Genomic DNA, 26,829 nt, shown 5'->3' on the forward strand with positions numbered 1-26,829 from the left:
ACCCTTATTTGCCTCAGTTTCTCATCTGTAAAATGGAGACACACTGGAGAAGAAAATGGCAAACTACTCCAGTATCTTTGTCAAGAAAATGCCATGGACAAAGTCTATGGGTTCACAGAAAGTTGGATACCACCGAATGAATAAATAACAACTAAAAAAGTTAACCTAATTTAAAAGGTGGTTGAGGTTCATTCACCTCATATTACACAGGATATTAAATAAAGGTGGTGCTGGGGTTCCAAACTGAAGTCAGCAAATAAATATTCATGTACAAGTAATTTTTGGACGTGGATAATATGCAAATTTGTTTTACTTGACTATTCTTACTTGTTATAAGGCTTCTGGTTTTGTTAATTAAAAAAAAAATCTCCTTCTACAGTGGGCAAGGGGACATAGAAGGGAAAATAAATGATTAGCAATTGAAAAACAAGAATTAAAAACAAAAACATTTTAGAAACTATCCCTAGGGACACAATGAGGAAAACAGGTCATCCTTTGCTGCTTGAGAACCTATCAGATAAGGTCAGATAGAGGACAAAAGTCCTTCTTGGAGATGGTCAGGACCAGAATGGATGAATGAGTGAAAAAGCATGTATTAATCACTTAATATTCCAGGTATTGTGCTAAATTCTGGGGATACCCAAAACAAGCAAGCTAGATAGTCCCTGCTTTTAAGGAGATTACTTTCTAGTAGAATATGATAGTAAAGGAGAGAATAAAGGAGAATTGCCAAGGGATGGTATGGTCTGGAAACATCCAGGAAGTGGTTTTATTAAGTAGCCTGGTTCCTGGTGAGCTAAGGTATAAAAATTCACCTATCAGAGGCCTAGGTCCAAAGGGCAGATTCTGAATTCCTGTGGAATTCAGTGGAAGCACTGCAGGTCTGGGCTACAGGTGACATATTTTAGAAACGACTAGGAAGTAATTTCTCAAACTTGTCCTAATGTGTACATCCATGCCCATGGGTGTCCTCAGAACTGTTCTACCCTTTTTTTTTTTTTTTTTTGCGGGGCAATGGGGGTTAAGTGACTTGCCCAGGGTCACACAGCTAGTAAGTGTCAAGTGTCTGAGGCCGGATTTGAACTCAGGTACTCCTGAATCCAGGGCCGGTGCTTTATCCACTGAACCACCTAGCCGCCCCCTGTTCTACCCTTTTAAGAAAGGATAATAACAACTTTTTTGGCCCATCATCCTTCCAAAATGGCTGTTATAATACCAAATATTTTGAAGTGATGGTTTTATATGCTAATATTATCGCTATAGCTATAGATGGATAGATAGAGATAAATATAGATAGGCAGCCAGGTGGTGCCATAGTATACAGAGTGCTGGACCTGGAGTCAGGAAAACCTGAGTTCAAATTTGACTTCAGACATTTACTAGTTATGTGACCCTGGGCAAGTCACTTAATCCTATTTGCCTTAGTTTTTTCATCTGTAAAATGAGCTAGAAAAGGAAATGGCATACCACTTCTTCACCAAGAAAACCCCAAATGGGCGCATAAAGACTGAAAATGACTGAACAACAAGAATACTACCATCACCACCACACATGTAGCATTGGATTGGCAGTCAGATCTTGGTTCATCAATTTTCTGTATGACTAGCAAAAATCACTTAACCTCCCGGTGTATATGAATTAGATGACCTCAAAACTTTAAAATTGTGTGATATAATAGGAATTTGAAAGAAAAACACAGCACTCGGAGAATTGGGAGAACCTGACTCTAATGTGTCCTAGGAGAGACACAGGAGGTGTCAGGAGGTCATTAATGTCAAATGTATCCGAGATGTCAAGGAGAATCAGGACAGAGATGAGGCTTTTGGATTTATCAGCAAAGAGGCTACTGTCATATAAGAATTATATTACTCTGTATTTACTTTGTAAAATCTCTGCAAGGCTCAGCTGAAGAGGTCTTTCCTCCCACCCCATTGTTAAGAACCTCCCTCTTCAAATTACTTTGTATTTGTTTTTGCTCATATTTTACTTATCTGTATATGTCATTTCCTGCCAGCAGAATGTAAGTTTTTCTACCCTCTACCACAGGAACTCTTTGTCTTTTAATCACTTAGTGTGTTGCCCAGCACATGGGATGCACTTATTGAATATCCATTAAATGAGTGAAAGGATGACTGAATGAAATGTTTACTCAGTTCCAAGTACTTGAATTGGGCAGTATTTCACATTGTATATATTATATATACAATATATATATATTATATCTATTACTTTTAATTGCTAGTGACCCAAAGAGCAATGGAAGTAGGCATGTTATCAATCAAAAACTTTTGAAATGCAATTTTTTTTAAACTTTAATTTTAGAATTATTTTCCTTCAATTACATGTAAAAATAATTTTTAACATCCATTTTAAAACGTTGTGTTTCAAATTCTCTTCTTTCCCCCTTCCCATCCCCCCTTAAGAAGGCAAGCAATTCAATGTGTTATACATTTCCATAATAGTCATGCTGTGAAAGAAAACAGGCCAAAAAACCTCAAGAAAAATAAAGTTAAAACAATATGCTTCAACCTGTATTCAGATGCCATCAGTTTGATCTCTGGGGATGGATGGCATTCTTCATTATAAGTCCTTCAGAGTTGTCTTGGATCATTGTATTGCTGAGAATAGCCAAGTCATTCATAGCTAACCATCTTACAATATTGCTGTTATTTTGTATACAGTACATTTCACTTTGTATCTGCTCCTGTAAGTCTTTCCAGGTTTTTCTGAGAGCATCCTAGTCACCATTTTTTAAAAAATCATAAAAGTATTTTATTATTTTCAAGTTGCAATCTGATATAGGTTATACACATACAATTATATTAAATGTATTTCTGCATTAGTCATGTGGTGAAAGAAGAATCAGAACAAAAAGGAAAAACTTCAAAAACACCAACAAAAATAGAAACAGTATGGTTTAATCTGCATATAGATTCCTCAGTTCTTTTTTCTGGATATGGAGTGCATTTTCCATCATGAGTCCTTTGGAATTATTTTGGATCATTATATTGCTGAGAAGAGTCAAGTCTATCATAGTTGATCATTGCACAATGTTGCTGTTACTGTGTACAATGTTCTCCTGGTTCTGTTTCCTTCATTCAGCATCAGTCCACTTAAATCTTTCCAGGTTTTGCTGAAATCTCACTACTTATCCTTTCTTATAGCACAATAGTGTTCCATCATAATCACATACCACAATTTGTTCAGCCTGAAATATGGACATTTTTTATGGTCATGAGGAGAAAGAGGGAGAAAAGAGATGCTCTGCTAATATAAAAGGGAACAGAAGGGATGAGTTTAATGCTGTGATTGTTAACATTAATATCTTACACAAATCACTTGATGCAATCCCCTAATGCTGTTTAATTCCATGAGAGCATTTTCATTCTCTTCATTTCTCTCCTTCTTGGTAGTATGCTCTCAAATATGATAAATTGTGCCATTGGAAAGGCTGGAAAGACCATTACTATACATATTCTTCAAGAATCCTTTTCATGCATTGGCGAAATTATCTTTCTTTGTGAATCTTAAATATCATTGGCAACTCTCCTCCCATCTAAGATTCAATACTAAGTTTGTAATGGCTTTTTAATAACCAGCTCTGTGGATATATTTCTTTGACAAGAATCAGGGGGAAGCTAGACGGCGCAGTGGATAGAGCACCGGCCCTGGATTCAGGAGGACCTGAGTTCAAATCCAGCCTCAGACCCTTGACACTTACTAGCTGTGTGACCCTGGGCAAGTCACTTAACCCTCATTGCCCTGCAAAAACATAAAAAATAAAATAAAAATATATCTTCAAAGAATCAGGAGAATTGTGTTTACATTGGATTTCCTGAGTACTTGCCAACTTGTGATGTTTTTGTCTTTTTAATATTATCATTATTATCGGATCACTATTTATTCAGGTATTTATTAAGCCCCTACTGTATGCTAGGAACTATATCAGGTAGCAGCTGGAGATTCAAAGACACAACTGAAACCTGCTAAGTGCATGAGTCCTTGGGAAGAGTGTCTCATGACTAGAATCTGAGGTGAAATTCATTCTGGTTACTTCTGCTATGAAACAAAGATATTATGCCACAGGACAAAACCCAAACTATGTATACACTCTATTAAAAACCAAGAGGTTAGCCAGGATATTTTTTCTTTCTTGTGAAAGAGAATATTTTTCAAGTCGTGAGAGAAAAGTTAAGCAGAGGAAAAAATGAAGGATGCGGAACACTTAATTGAGATCTGATTTGGATTTAGTACTGATTCCTTTGATGTGAAATTGGTTTGAAAAAAGATTCAAAAGGATACAAAGATTTTCCTGGAGGTCTTCCATTCTAGAGAAAATTCACCTTACCTTGAAATTTATCAAAACTGAATATCCCAATCCAGAGTGGTTGGGAAGTAAAATACTCAGTGACTACACTTGCTCATAAGAATCACATAAAGGTAAAACAGAACCTGTTCTAACAGAACAAATTCATAGGGAGGAGTTTAAGTGCAGGGCCAGTGACAGATAGGCTAGAAAGGTGGGTAAGAACCAGACTGTGTAGACTTCATCGAATGTCAGGAGTTTGGGTTTCATCCTTTAGACAAAGAAAACCCATGCCAGTTGGAGCTATATTCCAATGAGATTTTTTTTTTTTTTACCACTTTGCATTTGACTTCCAACTTCAAAAGAAGCCTTTGCCCACAAATGTCATTGCACAGATCAGAGCAGTAAGATCCTTTGATATCCTTGATGGATGATGTAATAGAGATTCACAGTAGATACCCAGTGCTTTATTGAATCACAACACGACTATGGCTGTTTGGTATGGCAAGAGTTGTTTCTAGGTATTTCATGACCAACATGCTATGTTGTCTCATGTTGTGTTTCATTGTGTCTTTGAACCATATCTTCATTTGTCCTTCCCTTTTCAGCTAACCATAAAGTTGCTTCAATATGTAGCAATCCATTAACAGTGTACATAGCCAAAATATTCACTACCTATTGGCTAGCCTTGTGGTGATAAGTTTTCTCTTAGGCAAGCTGGTCCTTAGACAGTGACATAGTCTGTTACTGAGATGGGACCAAAAATCTTTTCATCTTGAAAGAACTTGCCAAGTCTTTATATGCTGCCTTTTAGAGCCCAGAGTAACCTTCACATCAATATTTCCTGATGAAGTTATATGTCTGCTAATCAAGGATCTCTACCATCTCAAAGGAATTAAAATGGCTGGTGACCCAAAGAGCAATGGAAACAAGCATGTTACCAATCAGTTCAATTCAGGAAGCATTTAAATGTTTGCTGTGTTCTAGGCACTGTGCTAGATAGTGAGGATATGCACAAAAATAAAACATTCTTGCCCATAGAAAGTTCATATTCTTTGGGGAAACCAATAAATATGCAAACAAGTTAATACAAAACATGTGCAAAATAATTTTTTTATGTGTGGAAAAGCAACAACAGGAATCACCAGGAAATGTCTTGTGTTGGAAGTGGAATTTGGGATAAATTTTGAAGGTATCTTGGCATTCTAAGAGGTGCAGGTGATGAAGGAGAATATTCTAGGCACTTAGGACAGCCTGTTCCAGGGTATAGAGGCAAAAGGCAGAATGTAAATTATGGGGGACACAAATAAAGAATGGAGGTTCCAAAAGGAACCAGCCAATCAGAAGAAGAGTTCGAAGGAGGGGAGAGTATTTCCAATGTGAAAAGTCCAAGGGTGGGGCAGCTAGGTGCTACAATGGATAAAGCACTAGCCCTGGATTCAGGAGGACCTGAGTTCAAATCCGACCTCAGACACTTGATACTTACTAGCTGTGTAACCCTGGGCAAGTCACTTAACCCCAATTACTCACCAAAAGAAATTTTTTTTTTTTAAATCCAGGGGTTAGATGTAACTATCAATGAAGTAGTTTCTATGGCATAGTAAAGAATATCTAGAGATTTTTAACTGCTTGTACATGGAAAGTGAGGGAGAGAGAAGAGCTGAGAGTGATTCCAAGGTTGTGAACTTGGGTGACTAGAAGGATAGTGATTTCCCTAAACAGAAATAAGGTTGTTAGTTAGGGAATGGGGTGGGTTTCAGGGAAAAGATCATGAGTAATCATGACTTATCTGTAAGTAGTGGCATGAAAGATATCATGAAAAGTAGGTGGGCTGACCATTTGTCAAGAGTCTACTTATACCTTACTCCTTATTACACACTCTTCTATCCAGTGACACTGGTCTCTTGGCTGTTCCATGAACTAGACACTCCAGCTCTCACTTCTGGGATTTTTCTGTTTCCCATGCCTAGAACACTCTCTCTTCCCATTTCCTTTAAGTCCAGATAAAATCCCATCTTTTATTCCATTTCTCAACCCTGCTTAATTCTCTATTTTTTTGCAGATAGCTTGCTTTGCATATATTTGTCCGCATCCTGTCTCCATTAGATTGTAAACTCTTTGAGGGCAGGGGCTACCTTTTGCCTCTTTTTGTACCCCCAGTACTTAGCTTAATGCCTGGCATATAGTAGGTGCTTATTTAATGTTTATTGATTGAGCTATGGAGGGATAAAGTACCTCACCATCCTGCTCATTCTGTTTCTTTGCTGATGAATGCTTCAATGGACAGAGTTCTGCTAGGGTGAAAGATATTTTTGGGCTCTACTATTGAAATCTTTCACCCAAGCTACTTCATATGCTAATGTGGCATGCGCTTTGGAGCTCATTCCTAGCCTCCTTTAGGCTATCAGGTTGCATCTCTAGAGAATGACTACTTGGCCCCTCAGGAATCAGTTGAGAGGTTGGGAAGTTTTCTCTACTATCACTTCTGAGTCTTTATCTGGTGTATTCTTCCAATATCAAATAACCAGTTACTATCTCCCTAACCTTTTAACAAATTAATATGAATTAGCTTGTGCAAAGGGATATTTATGAGAAAGTTTAGCCAAAATTTAAGTACAAAACCATCCCAAACTGGGAACAGACTCTACTACCTTGGTCTCTGGGAAGAGTCAGCTCAAACTTAAAAGTGGTTGTTACAAAATATTCTTCCCTGTCTCTACTCCCAAGTTCATCCGTGTCTGACACTTTCAATGGATAGGTCATTTCCTTGCTCATAGGAACTGTCTTAGCTGTTGGTAAATTCATGGTTAGGCTAGGTTAAGCATGTTGCTCCTCAAGGTTGGTTCCCCACTGGGCTCTGTGGTTGCAGCTATGGGCAGACTGTGACTGATTCCAGTTGCTGGATGTCTAGTGGTTCTTTCAACCTTTCCAATCTGACAAGTTTATAATAACTTGATCCATTTCCACTTCTAGTACTCTAATACATTTCTAATATGTTAGATCGGGAAAGAAGAAACAGAACAGATACAGAAGACTGAGAGGCACCAAGCATTCATTTACAAATAAATGGCTAGAGGGAGAAATCCCGCAAGTGAAAAAATTAGGTGGCAGGCAGGCTTCTACCACTGCCACTACTTCCTCCCCCCCCCCCCAACATGGGAGAATTAACAGCAGTTCATGTCTCAGTGACCACAGGGAAGAGAGAGTTCATCTATTCAAGCTTTTGCACAAACATTCAGTTCTGCCTAAGCAACCAATTAAAAGGCATTTTGTTATCATGCAGGAAGCCCACAGACAAACCTGTCCAGGCTCTGAAGTGAGGAGGAAAAGTTTCTTTCCATCTGGTACTACACATCTGGAAGCAGGCTCAGCAAGCCTTCATGTGGATTTTTCAAATACTCCAATGAAGTTCTTAACCTGGGGGGCGGGAGGGGGGGGGACCTCTCTGTGAACTTTATTTTAAAAATTTTACTTTGATTGGTTTCTTTTGATTTTATGCATTTAAAAAGGTTATTCTGAGAATGGGTCTAAATGCCTTCACTAGATTCCAAAGAAGTCCATGTCACACACACACAAAGGTTAAGAACTCCTGTTCTAATGACTGGGCAGTAGAACAGTCTAGTCCCTCATTACATTTACATACGAGAATATGGCTGAGCATTAAAAGTTCATCTAGTGAGCCTTGAGTTAGGAGGATTTCTCCAAGAGTTAAGTCAAGAGGAGTTGGTGAGGTCGTATCAGTTTATTATTTAAAATTATCCCCAGGGGCAACTAGGTGGCGCAGTAGATATTGTACCGGCCCTGGAGTCAGGAGGACCTGAGTTCAAATCCGACCTCAGACATTTAACACTTATTAGCTGTGTGACCCTAGGCAAATCACTTAACCCCAATCCTCTCATTAAAAATAATAACAATAATAATTTTTAAAATTTATCCCCATTTTACAGATAAAGAAACTGAGGGTCAGAGGTTAAGTGACTTGCCCAGGTTCACACAGATGGGGGGGGGGGCTGTGGAAACCAAGTCTATCTTAACTTTAGGGCCAGCGCTCTATTATACCGCGCTGTCACGATGTCATCTACTTGGGCAGAGACAGTCTTGAAATCAGAACGAGTAAAGCCGACATTACTGAGTCTTCCTTATGTTAAGTCCTGTGTATGGGGCGACTATCTCTAATGGGAACCCGTAGTAACAAAGCCCCACCTGACACCTAGGGCCTCCACAAAAGGGCCATCCCCACAATGCCTAAGTGTTGGACTTTAGCCACCTTACAGCATCAATACTCTTCTCACCTCCTTCTCTCTGTCACCTCCAGGTCACATGACACGGGTGCCCTTGCGGGTTAGATTTCTGATTGGTTGTTGCGGGGCGGCCCTCGATTGGCCGGCTTCCGTTTTGCCCCCGCCCTCCTCCTCGCCCCGACCCACGTGAGGGGGGAGAGTCACGCGATTTCCGGGAACCCGTCAGGAAGGACATAAACAAAACAAACCCGAAGCAGCATGGAGAGGGGCCGCGGCCCCCGCACCAGGACGGGCCCCAGCCCCTAAGCTCCCACCCAGACACAGCACCAGCAGGTAAGAGTTCTTCTTGCAGCCCGAGCGGGAGGGGGAGAACGTGGACTGGACAAGAGTGGGAGCGAGTGGAGCGGCAGCGGGGCCGGGGGGGCTGGCCCCTGGCTGAGGTGGCACCCGGGGCCCTGCTCCTGCCCCTGGCCAGCAGCAGGAGGGCAGAAGGCTGGGGGCCCCGGGAGAGGGACAAGAGGGTGTCGAGCGGGGTGGGGGGGGGGAATCGGCTAAGTACGGGCCGAGGGGAGGGGGCTCCATACCTGAGTCTGCCGCGGGAGGGGGTGTGTGGGGGGCGGGGAGACGAAGCTGGTCTGCCCAGGCCTGGCCACACACCTGCCCCAAGCAGGTGACACGGCTAAGCTCAGGCTGCGACGTCTAAGTTCTGGGGCCGGGGTGGTGGTGGTGAAACGTGTGGAATAGATCTGGCCCTGGCTGGCTGAGAGAGGGGAGGATTTGTCTTCCTGGTGCCTGTCACTATCATTCTGGGCATGGGTGCTCCAGGCAGGAGCTCGAGAGCCGACTTCGAGGGTGGTGGTGATGCTTTTTCTCTCTTCCAAAAAAATCTTTAAAAGATTTAAACAGCGAAGACAGGTTGTTACATAAATCCTGGAGATGTTTAAAAAAGCAAAAACTCTTAGGCTGTGCAGAAATGCGGGGTTGTCAAGTTGTTACGAAGTATCCCTCCGTCTCCCTGGCTTTTTCTGTCTGGGGGTGATGGGCTGTAGACAGGGTTGCAGAGTGGGGAGGGGATGTCACTCCTCTTCTCCCCCTTCCTCCCCACCTGGAGGAACTGGGGAAGGGACTCTGACGGGGATCGGGTTCCTAAAATGGGGCGCTAGTGCCCATTTAGCATTTTCTCCGGACGAGCCCTGGCTGTAGGACGTGATGTGCCTGTCAGGAGCAGGGAAAGGGTGGGAGGGGCAGCGTAGAAAAGGAAAGTAAAGGGGGACTAGGAAGAGGGTGGGGATAGGGAGGAGGAGCGTGGGGGGGGAGGGGTCGAGGCGGGGCAGGGGCGGGAGCGGGGGAGGAGGAGGAGGAGAAGGAGGAAGAGGAAAAGGAGGAGGAGAGGGAAAGGGAGAGGGGTGGGGCAAAAGGGAAGGCCGGGTGGGGAAGGCGGGGCGGGTAGGAAGCAGAGGGTGGAGCAGGTGGGGCGGGGCCTGGGGGGGGGCCGGGGCCAGGAGGCTACCCCGGAAGAGGGGGCGGAAAGGGGCGGGGCGGGCGGGGGAGGCTTGCGGACAACGACTCTCCTTGAGGGATGAAAGGAGTCTAGGTCGAGTTTGTTTGGGGTTGATGGACTCCCCATTGGGGAGGAGTAAGGGAGAGGCGGCGGCCTGGAAGGCCTTTCTACTGGGATTTGTTTATGTGTCGCCTCAAGGCAGCTTGAAATGCCCCTGAGGCGGGGTCCTGGTCCCTTAGTGGCAGGGACAGATGCCCAATCACTTGCAAGGATTGGGGTTGGATGGAATAAGATCAACCAATGAGAATAGAGGAGGAGGTGCCGGCTCCAGTTGATTAGGCTGTGCGGAGGGTGGGTTGGGAGGGGCGGCCATGTTGGATTGGAGGGGGAGATGTGTTAGTGGGTCATCGGAAGGAGGGGTGCAAGGGTTAGGAAGGACTGGGGAGAAGATAAGATTTATGTAGCTGTGCTTTCGTTGGGGGTTTCAGAAATAACTTAGATTCGCTTCGGAAAGTAGTCCGGGGCTGCTGCTGATCCACTCTTCAGTGGCGGAGTTAGCACTGAGTATGTTCAAGGTTTTTCTGGGGATAGTTTCCCTAATGAAAGGGATCCCAGATGCTTGACTCTCCGTCCCTCATTGCTCTGCTCTTCCTTCTCGTATCTCCTTGATTGTTAGGCTCTGGAACCACCTTGCTTCGGTTTAAGAAATCAAATCTTTCAGCCGACCTCTAAGAACGATATTGGAATAATAATACCTTTTCAAATCGACATTTATAAAAAGTGGGCTCAATTTCTCTGTTAGGCCTCAGGGCTAGGCAGTGAGAAGAATGGGAGACATTCTGCTTTTCAGGATTATTAAAGAAAACAAACCAAGGAACCATTGGAAAGTGGAGGCCTTGTTAATTGGGCTTCTCTTTCTCAGTTCTCACAGAATATTTTCTCCTCAGCTCTCATACTTCAGCTAAGTATAAAAACTGAGGAATAAGAAAGTGAATTGGGCTTTAAGCTCTTAGGATATTTTTCATGCAAATCTTTTCTGGAAGTAAGAAAATAGTAACAAAATTTTGCATTTCCTTTTAAAAGGACAGAAAAAAAATCATCGTATGTGTTTCCTGCTAATAGTCTGGTTATAATTGCAATCAATATTGCAGACTTATTTTTGTTTAATATATTAATCTGAATTTAGTCTTTTTTCCCCCTAAGAAACAAAAAGAAAGGTATGGTTAACTCTTGAATTTTCCATACTAAAATATGAAGGGAAGCAGTAATTTGTTTGAACCCCAAATCAGATATTTTATAATGCACTTTTTCTTGTTTTGGTAGATTTACCTTCCTGGAATATTTTTTACTAAAATTAAATTACATTCTTTAATCACACAGTAAAGATATTATTGCATAAATTATAACCTGTTAGTGTTTCTTGGGGTTTTTCTAGACAAGTAGAAACTAGTCCAGTATCAGAAATACCCTATGGATATAATAAAGGAGATGATTTGTATTCTAGGTAATAGAAAGTTTACCATATTTACACACTGATTCTCATCCACTACTGCTCTCCCATTATATTTCCTTCCATTGATTAACTGTAGACATTTTCATGTTGATAATGTAAGTTTTTTAGTTTTGTTAAAATTTTGGATCTTGTGAGTGATACATTTTTTAGGAATAAATGCTCCATCACTAATAATCTTTAATTCTGTAGGTTTTAGTGCAACCTTTTAAATACATCAGATACATTTGTAATTGGTTGATGTTTTCATCCAAACTATAGCCCTTTATAAACGTCATAGTTATTAACAAGTAGAAAATATAGTACCTTTGAAGTTATGTTTAAATTTGGAATAAACTGGTGTTTTACTTGTTACAATCTGAAGTTCAGTATCAATCAATAAAGTCAGTTATCACTAATCACTTTAATATATACAAATAGAAGAATGAATACTACCAGTCAATGAAGTAAGTTATAACTTCTCACTTTAAGTTTGATAAATAGAAGAATAAAAGAGATGAAACAATTCATATTGATGGTATGGGGAAAACCATATATTGTCAGGGAAGGGAACAGGCAGTTATTTGGCACCTACTATGTGCTAAATGCTTTACAAATATTATTTCAATTGATCTTCACAAAAATCCCGAGGTAGGTACTGTTATCCTCATTTTACAGTTGAAGAAATTGAGGCAGACAGAGGTTAAGTGACTTGCTCAGGGTCATGCAACTAGTAAATATCTGAGGCTGGATTTGAGCTCATCTTCCTAATTCCAAGCTCAGTGTTGTACCTACTGTACCACCTACCTTTTTGGTTTTCTAAATAGCACGGGGGAGACTTGGAAACAAACATTCATAGAAAGATTTTCGACAATTTAGCTCTCACGTCCTTTACATGGTACTTTTTAAATGTCTTTTTTAAATAGTATTTTTATTTTTTTCTAATTACATGTAAAGATAGTTTTCAACATGATTTTTGTAAGTTTCTGAGTTCCCAATTTTTCTTCCTCCCCTCCCCCTCCCAAAGACATCAAGCAATCTGAAATAGGTTATAGATGTACAATCATGTTAAACATATTTCCAATTTAGTCACGTTGTGAAAGAAGAATCAGAACAAAAGGGAAAAACCACAAGGAAGAAGAAAACCCAAACAAGTGAAAATAGTATGCTTCGATCTGCATTCAGTCTCCATAGTTCTTTTTCTGGATGTGGAGAGCATTTTCCATCATGAGTCTTTTGGAATTGTCTTGGATCATTGTATTGCCGAGAAAAGCAAAGTCTATCACAGTTGATCATCTTACAGTGTTGCTGTTACTGTGTACAATGTTCTCCTAATTCTGCTCATTTCACTCAGCCTCAATTCAGATAAGTCTTTCCAGGTTTTTTTGAAATCTGCCTGCTCATCATTTCCTTACAGTATAATAGTATTCCATTACATTCATATACCACAACTTGTTCAATCATTCCCCAGTTGAGGGGCATCCCCTCAATTCCCAATTCTTTGCCATACTTTTGTATATCTGACATTATTATATAAGTTAAAACTGAGAAATGATAGCTGGCTTCCCTCAATTGGTACTGAACCTGCAGCCCACAAGTATACTAGGTAGAACATCAGCTTTTTCTTTTAAATGTAAATGTACTTTCAAAGTTACAGTATGTGAATATTGAATAGTGATGTGTGGGTCTTAGATGTGTGAGATAAAGGGTAGTCTCATGTACCTTTTGGGGGTTAGCCAAATAATTCATAATACTATGGTAACAGCATGTTTACTCTTATACTGAGAAACAGGTTTTAATAGCACAAGAAGACTGAGTATACTGCATTTGTCTAAAACTTCGTTTTGGAGTGGTAGACTATTTAGGAGATTGTTGATTGTAGCACTTGAAGGGAATGCAATTTCTTTCGTCTGAAGCAAGATTGTAATACTTGAAATGTCCAATAAGAAGATAATCTAAAGAATTCATCCATGCCTGTCCATTGGTCTATATAATACCTTTCATTGCTGTACCACTGTTTCATAAACTATTCTAAGTCATTAGGAACCAATTTAATCCTTTCAGTTGACTATCTTTTGATATACAGATTTTTCCAGTTTTAGACCAGAAATAGACAATTCTTTTGTTTTGGGTATTTGAATACTGATGAAGTATACACCTGATAGTTTCTGCCTTAAACTTTTAAAGCAACGTAGAACATGACATGCTATATCTTGGTCTCACTTTATAGATTATTCATTCCTCAAAAATTGTGTGTAAACCAGATGTTTGTATATCAAATCATCTTTTTCTGTTCACCTTCATTTAGAAAATTGTTGTCATAGAAAAAAACCTGGGTCTAAAGGCGTAATACCCATCACACTTAGGAATCTTAACATATCAAGAAGCATTGTATCATTTGATTCTCCTAGTAAGTATGGCAGGAAAAATTAGTTAAATGGACCTTTGTTCTACATGATTTTTGAACGTCTTTAAAAAACCCATGTATTCAGATACTCTGAAAAATCAATGATTTGTTCACTGACAATAGAACTGGGAGTTTAAACCCTCAAACAGTGGTATGTAATTGCTTCTGGTGTTTAGCAAAAATTAAGCCAGAAGAGTCACTTGAAAGTGCTTTTTTCCCCTCCACAGTTCAGAGATTGTAAGTAGTCCTTGATTTACTTTTTATTTTTTTATTTTCAAAGCAAAGCTTTTGAGAGGCATTGGGGTGTAATGGAAAGTATTGGAGTTCAAGTACTCTGCTTGAGTTTGATTCCTAGCTGACACTATCTGAATGAGTAAGTCAGTTAACAGCTCTCATCCTGTTTTCTCGTATGTAAAATTAGAATAATAATTATACTAGATATCTCATTGGACTGTTTTGAGGAAAGTGTTTTGTCAACAGTAAATGTGAACTGCTATCATGATAAAGATTTATTTTTTCTTTAAATGTGGCAACCCTCGCATCGGTACCTTTGACAAAATAATTGAGGATAAAGAAATTCCAACTACATGATATCTCATTTAGAAAGTTTTGACTTGTTGACTGATCAATAGGAGTCTTCTATCCCATTGAAACTTTTGTTAATGCAGACTAGTGAGATGGAATCTTGCAATGGAATGATTGAGGGAGAAGACCAGGATTCTCATCTTAGCACTGTTACTTACTACCTCAGTGATCTTGGACAAGTTACTTCACCATTCTACGATTCAGTGTCCTCATCTGCAAAATGGAGAGCTTTGATGAAATGGCCTCTAAGATCTTTTCTATTTCTAAATATTTTACCAGTTGCTCTTTTGCAGTGCCTTCCCCTTTGTAAGAGTACAGTTCCTGACATAAAGAAGTGCTTAATAAATGTTTGTTGACTGACTTTAAGATGCAAAATTATCTTAAACAAACATGCTTAGTGAGGGGTCATCTATGTACACACATTATCCATGTTCCATAAAACAAAATATTTTAATAGATTTGCTTTGTTTTTATTTTCCATTTTCCTAATTTGGAGAATTAATGGAGATAAATGGAAAACTCCAAAGTTTGAGGAGAACATATTAATCTGATTGCATTGAGAAATAGTTGAGGACTGGGAGTCCTTGTTTCTAATTTTAAATATGTTAACAAGTTGCTCTGTGGCCTTGGGCAAATCAATTTAAAGGCTCAGTTTATCTATTTGCGGAGGAGGAATTAATGGTGTCTTTCCTACCTGCAGCAAAGAGAAAGTGTTAGACTATTTATTTTGGAGAGTGAGGACTACCTAAAGTCAAGGAGAGTATTATTACTAGTGGTAGTGAACTCTTCAAGCAAGGAAAGTAGATTTTTTTAAGTGAGGGAGCTAATCATGATCTTTTCATAGATAAAGAACTTTCATTTGACACCTTTAATTCTGTCAGTTATTCCATTCCTAACTTCCATTTTTTATTTTTATTTTTTAGAAAAGGTTGTTGAGATTTTGATCTTATCTTAATTCCCTTTAATTCTTCCATTAATTTATTTTTGGAGTAACTAAAGTAACTACAGTTGTTGATGACTTCCTCTGAGGCCTATACAAACGACAAAAAGAAGTTTTTTCCTTTATTCTTTTGTTCTTTTTTATTCTTTTGTATTGGCCATTAGCGTTTGGTGTATATGATCACTAAGTGTTTGGCAAGGGTAAATGGAGTTGTGTTATGGTGAGGGAATTCTTATCTCTCAGGGTAGACCAAACTAAGCTTGGGGAAAATGCTCATCTATACATAGAACCTTTTCTTGTGGATATCTGTTATGTTTTTACTTCAAGAATTCAAGATATAAAATTAGCTGAACAACCACTAGGAGTCAGTTAAGGGTTGGAGGAATGCATTGCTATTATTATAATCAATTCCATTCCCCTTTGGATGACTTTCCACCAATACAGATTTCTTTCCTTTTTCAACTCCTATTCAAAATTCACCACCTCAATGAAACTTTCCCTGACTAATTAATCTCAGGTATCATATTGCTCCTCTGTTTTGTGTCCTCTTGTTACATATTTGTCATTGCCTATGTATCCTTAGTTATTAAATCTTCCTTTGATTTTATTGGTATTGACAGATAGCCAAGTTCAAAGCTTTAGGGTTTTCTAGATTTCTTCCATCATGATTTTTTTCTCAGTGCTGTGATAAGTTTCTTTCTCTTCTCCATTCTTTAGTAAAAAATTTTTTTAGGACTTTATGAGCTGACTAGAAATTTTTTGGGATTATATCACTTCTATAACCACATTCTTTGAGTGAAGAACTTTCCTTCCTTCATTATCAGTGTGTGCTACTTAAAACAACAACAACCACCTTATAACAGGTAAATTGGACATATCAGTTCATTATTTACTTTAATAAATAGTTCACTGTAACCTTTCTTTAAACAAGTTCTGTTTATGTGTTTTATAGCATGGTTTATGATTTTTTTAAACCTTTGTTAAGGGCTAAAATTCTAGCTAAACTGTCTAAAATATCTAATGAGTGGTCGCCAATAAATTATAAGCTTTAGCAAGAGTTAGACTTTTAAGCATTTATTAAGGAGAATAAGAATTTGGTAAAGAGAGAGAGAAAGGCCTAGATTCCTATCTATTAAAGGGAGAGCGCATTTCTAGCTCCCTTCTCCGCCAGAGTCCAGAGGAAAGAAGAGCGCGAGACTCAGCGCCAGTCTCTTCCTTCCTCCTCCCACTAGCCCGCGTCACTTCCTGACTCCTGGTCTTGCCCTCAAAGACCTTCCCTTCATGGGCAGAACTCCTCTACAGTAAGTATCCAGCAGGTGGCGTTATTCCAATCGTTACAGTCCCCCCTGTTGTTCCTCAAGAAACAAAATGTTTCCTTGACGGAACAGTAAAAACAATATGATAACTATTGCTAACTAATAATATGTGAACAACAATATAGAAAAGGAAGAGAGGAAAGTTTTGTTCAGAGGGGCGATTTTTTTTGTCCTCATGAACCGACGCTTTGACATTAGTCTTGCAAAGGGAGGGCCTCTGCAGAGAATACATGTTACAGATGGTGTATATTATAACAGAAAGAGAAAAAAAACAACAAAAACAACAAATCAAAACTGTTCATTTAAAGTCTCTGAAAGTCTTTTCTCAGATGTCCTCTAGGTGTAGTCATAGAATCGAAGTCTTTTCAGGGGTTGATGTGTGGATGCTGGTAATCAGCCAGGAAAATTTCCTACAAAATTGAGCTTAACACAACTTTAAAATAGCTTTGTCAATAATCAAATCAAACAATGAAATTTCTCAAAAACATGTCTAAGGGAATTCAGAATCTTAGTTGTTACACATGAAACATATAATAAAACAAAAATTGAAACATTCTTTAAAATTATAATATTACTATAGTCCCCCCTTATGGAGGGTAATTGAGAAGACAATTGCTGTGATATTAATTTTTTAAAATAATTTTTATCTTTGTTTCATCACTTTTTGCATCATCTGCCTAATTATCCTCATGCCATTATGAGAAATTAAAAAATCTAATATAATTGGTAACAGGTGTCAAGGCCAAATTCAACACTGTATTTATCATGACACCTGAGATAATTATGGGGGTTACCATAAAAGAACAGAGAAATGATGGGATATGAGCATTCCCACACTTGAGCAATATGTACTGCCCATACAGTATGCCAGGCTTAAAATAGGTGGATGGAATATATGTCCATGCCACCGAACATATTGGAAGAAACTGAGTCAGACTTAATCAGATGCATGGGATTGAGATGTCCATGGCATCAGGCATATAGGAGGGAGCATAGAAGCCAGGTGTAGAAGTGAGATGGGTGGGATGAATACTTCCAGCCATCTGTACAATATTGTGGGGAAAAAGAGAATAAAATATTAAACCAAGAGAATCCAACCTCAACATTTGTCAAAAGCCGTTCCCTCGGCCATACCTTGACTTCATGCATGTCTCCCCTCATGTGACAGTTCAGTGTCTGCTCTTGCATGTATTCCTCTTGTGATTGGATGGCATCTTGGCCAACTGGCATCTGATAACTCAGAATAAAGGCAATTAATGTCTTAAATGATAAGTTCCCATAATCCAAGTCTCATATGGATTTAAAATTGAGGATAATAAATGATTGCAAAAAATGTGAATACATCTTGACTAAAAATATAATATATAATTATGCAACAATTTCAAATAATACCCTTTTTTTTTACTTAGTATACAATTACTTTTGTGAAAATCAGAACATACTTAAATACAAGTTAAAGCACAACAGAATCTCAAAGAACTTTTTTTTTTTTTGAAAAAAGAAAACTTTTACAAATGTTCCCCTCTTTTTTTTTTTTTTTTTTGGGAATATGCTTATCAAAAATAATACTTCTAGAATCAATTTACACTTGCCATGGCAACCAATTTGCCAGGGAAATGCTTTAAAGAGTTTGATCAAATAATCAGTTGAGGAAAAAAAAATAACAAAAACAAACAACTCAGAATATGGGAGCACAATACTCCTAGAATTAACATTGTATTATGAAATCAAAACCATGTTTCAAAATTAGATAGATGAATGAATAGAAGAAAATACACGTGGAATAATAAAAGACAATGAAATTCAAACTAGGGAAATCTAAATGAATATGAATTTAATATTAATAAGAGTACTATAAAATATAAACTTGATCACATGACTATAAAAAGCTTTTACAAATATTCTCCTTGTTTTAAAAACTAAGTATAAGACACAATCTCAAAAGCATGAAAATCTCTATGAAAATAAACCCATACCATTAATTTCAAAATGTATATGTAATAGCATAGAAATCCTATGTAACCTCTGAACTGACATTAATACTCTGAGTGAATTCAGAACACTTTTGATTCCGGTATCTAAAATCCCCAATACTCATATCAATACCTTGCTGCTTACTTCTACATTTCTGTAAAATATATACCCTTCCATGGCAAAAGAAGCAGAGTCTTGAACTATGTTGATTGTCATTCTTATTCAGCTTAAGTTTTTCTTCTTTAACCCCTCTATATTGTCTGTCAGTCTTTTCACCATACAAATGCTTTATAAGATTACTAATGAAAGACAAAAGCAGGTTAGCAAAATTATGAACAAAACGAGTATATCTGGAATTTAAAGAGTTTTCTAAGATTGTCTCAAAAGCACAGCCAGGCTGGGAAAGGGCTGAGCCTGAAGCTGCAAATGTAGTTAGAGAAAGTTGAGCATGTGCATCAGATCTCTGGACTTCCCAGGCAGGGGAAGCTATGGGCTTGGCCATAGGAGGAGTAGAGGGTGGGGTCTGGGGAGGAGGGGAGGGACCAGAGCAATGTGAATCCGACTTGATTTTGAACTCAGGCCTGGATTCCTCTTCCCCCACTTTGCCTCCAGGTGCTAGGGGATTAAAAGCTTCTAGAGGGTGGGTCATTGCCTCCAGGCATGCAAAATTAAAGCAACAATTACTGTTAGAACTGGGAAAAGCTGTGGGAATCTCTTCAGGTTTTTCTGAAAAAGCATGCTTGGGAGAGGGAGAGATATTTCCTTGTGTGAGTAAGTTGCTGGCTCTTTTAACAAAAATAAAAAGAAAAATAGAAAATCCACAAAAACAAAGCATTAACATGATCTTATCTCCCATTTGTCTGGTTAAACAGACTAAAATCAAAAATGGGGTAATTAGGGAGTTTAAAAGGTCCATTCGAAAAAATTTAAAGGGAAAACACAGCCAGTGCGCCAGTACTTAGCAGTTTAAAGGGTAGGAGAAATTTCTTACCCAACCGGAAGATCAGAAGTGAGGTTCAGCTTTCCTCTTCGTGGTCAGCCATCTGTTAAGGGCTAAAATTCTAGCTAAACTGTCTAAAATATCTAATGAGTGGTCGCCAATAAATTATAAGCTTTAGCAAGAGTTAGACTTTTAAGCATTTATTAAGGAGAATAAGAATTTGGTAAAGAGAGAGAGAAAGGCCTAGATTCCTATCTATTAAAGGGAGAGCGCATTTCTAGCTCCCTTCTCTGCCAGAGTCCAGAGGAAAGAAGAGCGCGAGACTCAGCGCCAGTCTCTTCCTTCCTCCTCCCACTAGCCCGCGTCACTTCCTGACTCCTGGTCTTGCCCTCAAAGACCTTCCCTTCATGGGCAGAACTCCTCTACAGTAAGTATCCAGCAGGTGGCGTTATTCCAATCGTTACACCTTGTTACGTCGTTTCAGTTGTATCCTCACTCATCGTGATCCCATTTGGGGATTTTCTTGGCAAAGTTATTAGTGATTTGCCATTTCCTTCTCTAGCTCATTTTACATGTGAGGAAACTGAGGCAAACAGTTAACTGATTTGCCTAAGTCCACACAGCTTGTAAGTGTCTGAGGCTAGATTTGAAATCAAAAGATGAGTCCTACTGACTTCAGCATTGGTGTTCTGTACCACGTGGCTGCCCCATATGATTCCTTACTGTCAGGTTTTAATTTTTATTAAGACAATTGTTTAAAACAAGCTATTTCTGTCAGACAGACCAGCAGAGACAGTACAGGTTAGTGGATCTAGAAACTGCCTCCAAGTCAGGAAGACTTGCAGCTAACCCCCTTCTCTTCTAAGGTGGTGGCTACTTGGCCCTGGCCTAGCTGCAACTTCTCAGTGCCCTAGGACGAGCAGCTGTATTCTAAGACTGTAACTTTGTTTTGAGAGAGAGAGTTTCCTTAAGGGGAATGCTTCATGATAATAAAATTACAGGTCCTGAGCAAAAAAGAGGAGAGGGAATACAGACTTGAAATGACTCTTCCTTCATTACAAAAAAAACGCTAACTTTAATGAAATTCAGGAAATGTGCTCTAGCAAATTTAGGAATTCTTTTAAGATCAGTGATAACTTTTGACTTTGCTAATCCATCCACCCAACTAATCCTTTACTATTATAGATTTCTTTCTACAATTTATTGTCATTTGTATTAAAAAATTCCACTGTTGATGAAATTTGGTATGTAAATACATTTTAAAAAAAAATAAGTTTTTACTGAGGTTTTCTGTTCTTTACATCATCATAATTTCCCCCAGTATTCTTCCCTCTCCCCCTCCTAGACTGCCATCCCATATAACAAAAAGAGAGGAAAAAAATCAGTACAAACTCATCAATACATTGAAAAAGTCCAGACATACGAAATGTGCAATACCTGTGAAGCCCCACCTCCAGGAAGGGATGAGTTGGGAGAGGTGGCCTTTCCTATCTCTTCATTCCAGTCATGTTTGATCTTTATAAATTTGTTACATTCACTTTTGAGTGTGTGTGTGGTTTTTTCCCCTTTTGTTTACATTGTTCGTAGTCATTGTATATTTATTTTTTGTCTCTGTTTATTTCACTTTGAATCAGTTCGTGTGGATCTTTCCATGAATCTCTCTATTCATGACATACATCTTTTCTTACAACTCAGTGATATTCCATTGCATTCATGTACCACAGTTTGCTCAGTCATTCCCCAGTTGATTGACACTTACTTTGTTTCTAATTCTTTGCTTTCACAAAAAGTAATGCTATAAATATTTTGGTGTATATGGGGATTTTCTTCTTATTGATGGCTTCTTTGAGATATAAACTCAGTAAGGAGAGTCCATTTCAAACAGTGTGGACATTTTTCACATAAAACGAACAGGCCTTTTTATAATATGGACAACTATTTACATAATTGCAAATGGCTTTCCAAAATGGTTATATCATTTCATAGCTTTACCAACAATATATTAGTATGTCTATCATCCTACAACTCCTTCAGCATTGACTGTTGTCACTTTTTGTCACGTTTGTCAATTTGCAGGATATGAGGTGAAACCTCAGATTTTGATTTACATTTTCTTTATTATTAAATGATTTAAAGGATTCTTTCATGTGGTTGTGAATACTTTGTACTTTTTTTAACAGCTGTTAATATCCTTTAAGCATGTTATCTGTTGGACAATGGCTGTTATACATATATTGTATATATCTATATGTCTACATATGCACACACACATATACATATATATTTATATGTGTATATAAATTCTTTAATTGTCTTGGATACAAAACTCATCAGAAAAATGTGATACAAGATTTTTTTCCTATTTGATTCCTTCCATTTTTATCCTAGGTTCATTAATGTTGTCTGTGTAGAAGTTTTTCAGTTCTATATAACTGGGAGAGGCATATGATCTGCTTCTCTTCTAAATTTTTAATAATACCTAATATTCATTTAGAATGTGTTGTAGATTATGAAATATGGTATTGTTGTTCAGTTGTGTCTGACTCTTCATGACTCCTTTGGAGTTTTTTTTGGCAGAGATACTGGAGTGGCTTGCCATTTCCCTTTCCAGCTCTTTTTACAGATGAAGAAACAAGACAAATAGGACTAAGTGACTTGGACAGGGTCACACATCTACAAAGTGTCTGAAGCCAGATTTGAACTCATATCTTCCTGATTTCTGTCCTGGCACTCTATCTACCGTACCATTTAGCTGCCCAATAACATATTGGTCAAACCTAATTTCAGTCAGACTGCTTTCCAGTTTTACCAATTTTTTTAATCAAATAAGGAATTTTTTCTTAGATAATTTATGTTTTCCACTTAAGCATTAGAGTTATTGAATTCCATTCTTCCTTGTCTAGTTTGCTCCATTGATGTGACTTTCCATTTTTTTTAACCAGTATCAGATGGTTTTGATGACTTCTCATTTATAATAGAGTTTGAGGTTTGGAAGTCCTATACCCCCTTCAACACAACCTCTTTTTATCATTTCCCCTGGTATTCTAGATCTTTTGTTTTTCCCAAATTCATTTTGTTACTATTTTATCAAATACTATAAAGTATCCCCATGGTAATTTAATTGGCGTAGCATTAAAAGTATAAATTAATTTTGTAGTGCTGTCATTTTTATTATTTATTACCCAGCCCAGCTATGAACAGTGGAGCTATTTAAGTTATTCTTTATTCAAGAAGGACTTTATACTTGAATCTACATAAGTCTTTTGTGTGCTTTTTTTTAGTTTAAAAAATTTTTTAATAATAAACATTTTTCTTTAAAGTTCTGAGTTCAAATTCTTTCCCTCTTTCCCCCCTGCCCCCGCCCACCAGCTGTAAACAATCAGATATAGGTTATACATCTGCAATTATATAAAACATTACCATATTAGTCATTTTGTATAAGAAACTTGAATTGGGCAGCTAGGTGGCACAGTGGATAAAGCACTGGCTCTGGATTCAGGAGGACCTGAGTTCAAATCCAGCCTCAGACACTTGACAGTTACTAGCTGTGTGACCCTGGGCAAGTCACTTTGACCCTCATTGCCCGGCCCCCACCCCCCCAAAAAAAAGTTATGAGAAGAAACTTGAATAAAAGAAAAAATGAAAGAAAGTAAAAAATAGCTTGCTTCAGTCTGTGTTCAGTCAATATCAGTTTTTTGATAGTATGCTTCATCATTAGTGCTTCGGAGTTGTCTTGGATCATTGTATTGTTGAGAATAGTCAAGTCATTCCCAGTTCTTCATCAAACAATATTGCGGTCACTGTGCACAATGTTCTCCTGATAATACTCACTTTACTATACATCAGTTCATGTAAGTCTTTGCAGGTTTTTCTGAAATCCATCTGCTTATCATTCTTACAGCACAATAGTATTCCATTACATTCATATACCACAACTTCTTTAGCAACAAACATTTATTTTATTTTCCATTTACATGTAAGGGTAGTTTTCAAAATTCATTTTCATAAGATTTAGAGTTCCAAATTTTTCTCCCTCCCTCCCTCCCTTTCCTCCCCCCTCTACAAGATCGAAATCAGGTTATATATGTACAATCCACAAATGTTCTTTTTATCAGTTCTTTCTATAGGGGTGCATAGTAAGCTTCCTCATTAGTTCCTTGGGATATATCACAACTTCTTTAGCCATTCCCCAGTTGACAGGCATCCCCTTGATTTCCAATTCTTTTCCACCCCAAAGAGAGCTGCTATAAATATTTTTGTACATGTGGGTCCTTTTCCCTTTTTTATGATCTCTTTGGGATACAGACCTAGTTAGTGGTATTACTGGGTCAAAGGGTATACAGAGTTTTATAACCTTTTGGGCATAATTCCAAATTGCTCTCCAGAATGGTTGGATCAGTAGTTCACTCCATTTCCAGACAGCTAGATGTTTGTAGTACTTAAATGTGTTTTTCTAGAGAAACCAATATTCCTAATTGGGCTACACATCTTTAGGGTGGTAGTACTTGAGAAGTAGCAAATGATATTCTTATCAAAATGATATTTGTAGGCTGTTACTCATTTAGTATATGACCAGGAGCACCTGTTTTGTTTTGTTTTTCCAAAACCAGGGTGACTGATAAACCTCAAGAGTAGTGGAAGACTCAGGTTTGTTGTTGATAAGGGCTTTGTAGAAGTTTGGGAGGTCTTCTGGAAGAATCAAGTCACTCTGAGTTTAGAATAAGGGATTTGGAGGGATTTGGCTTCTAAAGTGCCTCCCGAATCTAAATAGATGGACCAGGGATTCTCAGTGTGGGTCTTTAAGTACCATATAGTCAGTGTTAAATAATATCTGTTGAAGAATATTGAAGAGGTGTTCTGATCTATGCTCAAATGATTCCTGAGAGAGTGACAACCCTGTGGAAAGAATAATGAGTCGAGGAAACATGACAAAAACCCTCAGCTTATCCAGAGGCCCTTGAAGCCATTTCTGTAGTATCATCAACTGAGTTTGAGTGCATGTCTAAAAATACAATAAAGTTTCATTGTGTCTTGTGCCATGATAGGAAGTGTTGGAAGGTGAAGGTGCTCCCTTTATTCCAAAATGATATTTTTGCTTTGAAAAATCTTTTTCTTCAACTAATGCTTTTATCTTTCATAGCAAAACACGTTTTTCTTTCTTCTAAAGGAAACTATCTTCAGACAGCTGAGTTTCAGTGACTTGTGTTTTCATTTGATTTTTTTTGTCTCCAGCCTGGTGCTGGTTGTGGTTCTAGCTAAAGTCTGAGACTGAGAAATATTGTTATGACCTTGTGTTCTTGCAAAAGATTATACCTTTAAATATATCAAGCCTTCTATACTGGTATCTGTGCAAAAAATGTTTTCTCACTATTTTTTTTTTATATAAAGAGGGATTGTCATATCTGAAAAAATCAGACCATTAGATAGAACTTCAATCTAATTATGAGTGTTCCTTCCAGCAGTGCAGATGACAACCCTTATAATACCATATAATCCTGTGTGAAGCTATACGTCCTTCTCATTCAGTCAAAAGCATTTACTAAGTGCCCACTCTATGTTAGTTCATTCAGTGTCCTACAAAACCTGGGGCCATTTCCAGATTATTTTTCTCCTCATTGTTTCCTACTGAATTATTATTATTTTCTTGGGGGGTGGTGAGGCAATTGGGGTTAAGTAACTTGCCCAGGGTCACACAGCTAGTTAAGTGTTAAGTGCCTGAGGCGGGATTTGATCTCAGGTCTTCCTGACTCCAGGGCCAGTGCTCTATCCACTGCGCCACCTAGCTGCCCCTTTCCTATTGAATTCTGATCATATCTCATCCCTTTGTCATCATATATGATCAAAGGTGTGCATTTGTATTGCCTGAGGCTAGAAATGCTGTACAGGATCTTAAACATATTTCCATGTAAAGCTATAATGACACCATTCACACATACTCTGACTGATTTAGCTTACTGACAAGAACTATATGAGACTTGATGTGTGTGGTTGACTCTATTTTGACACTTGAGGCTCTTAGAAGTTAAATGGTGGCAAAAAGAAAAAAACAGTTGATTGAATTTTCCCTTTTCACACAGCTTTTTGTTGTCTGAGGCAGTATTTGCATTTTCTTTTCTTTTCTTTCTTTTTTTTTTTGGCAGGGCATTGAGGGTTGTGACTTGCCCAGGGTCACACAGCTAGTAAGTGTCAAGTGTCTGAGGCTGGATTTGAACTCAGGTCCTCCTGAATCCAAGCCCAGTGCTTTATCCACTGTGCCACCTAGCTGCTCCGGAGGCAATATTTGAATCAACGTTTACCAACTCCAAATCCAGCATTCTTTTCACTATATTATGTTACCTTAGAAGCATATGAAATAAAATTGCTACATGAGATTTGAGGAAGGTAATATTCAGGAAGGCTTAGAGAATGGGTATTATTTGAGTTGGACTTTAAAGGATGGTAAAAATTCCACAAGAAATGATGAGGACATCCTAGACATAGGGCATGGTGTAAAGAAAAGCAGAGAGATGGGAATATGTAGGGGGGAAAATAAGAGGGCAGGACAGGTGTATGAAGTTAATGGAGAACAATAATCTGGAAAGCCAGGATGGCATCAGATTTTGGAGGACATTGAATGCCAGGAAGAAGGAACTTGAACTTGACCTGGTAGGCAGTAGAAGACACTGGAGACTTTTGAGTAGGGGAATGATGTGATCAGATCTCTGTAACACAAAGAGTAGATTGGGGTCTGGATTTCTTGGGTTATGGACTGGGTAGAGGGCTCTACCTAGGACCCCAATATGAATTCTACCTTTATCCCTTTCTCAGAAACTAGCTTGCTAAATGAGACATTTTTGGCAATTCCTTATTTTACTGATGAGGAAATGATGCCTACTACCCTAAACGGATTTGCCCAAAGTCACACAAATAATGACATTGGCATTTTCATTAGATTGTTTACAAAATAATGGAAAACCATATGCACAATAATGTAAAAAGAAAGAACAGCAAACAAATGGAAGCTACATAATGGTCAAGCATAATCTGCAGAAGAGTTGAGAAAATGTACCTCCCTCCCTTCATTGCAGAGGCAGGGGACTGTGAATGTGGATTACTGCAAACTCACAGACATGTTCAGTATGCTGGTTGGT

The 26,829-nt window shown here is 38.4% G+C and overlaps 1 protein-coding gene across 3 annotated transcripts in view; it reads left to right on the forward strand.

Annotated features, from left to right (window-relative positions):
• The first annotated feature begins 8,758 nt into the window (after positions 1-8,758).
• CREBRF (CREB3 regulatory factor) overlaps positions 8,759-26,829 on the forward strand; it is a 56,312-nt gene continuing 38,241 nt past the window's right edge. For 2 of the 3 annotated variants that reach the window (XM_043983776.1, XM_043983774.1), the window contains exon 1: positions 8,759-8,880. The gene's annotated coding sequence lies outside the window, so the exon portion shown is untranslated. The remainder of the gene's footprint in view (positions 8,881-26,829) is intronic. The other variant, XM_043983775.1, reaches the window with a different exon arrangement.

The sequence above is a fragment of the Dromiciops gliroides genome, chromosome 2 (assembly GCF_019393635.1).
Source record: "Dromiciops gliroides isolate mDroGli1 chromosome 2, mDroGli1.pri, whole genome shotgun sequence".
NCBI classification, from domain to species: Eukaryota; Metazoa; Chordata; class Mammalia; order Microbiotheria; family Microbiotheriidae; genus Dromiciops; species Dromiciops gliroides.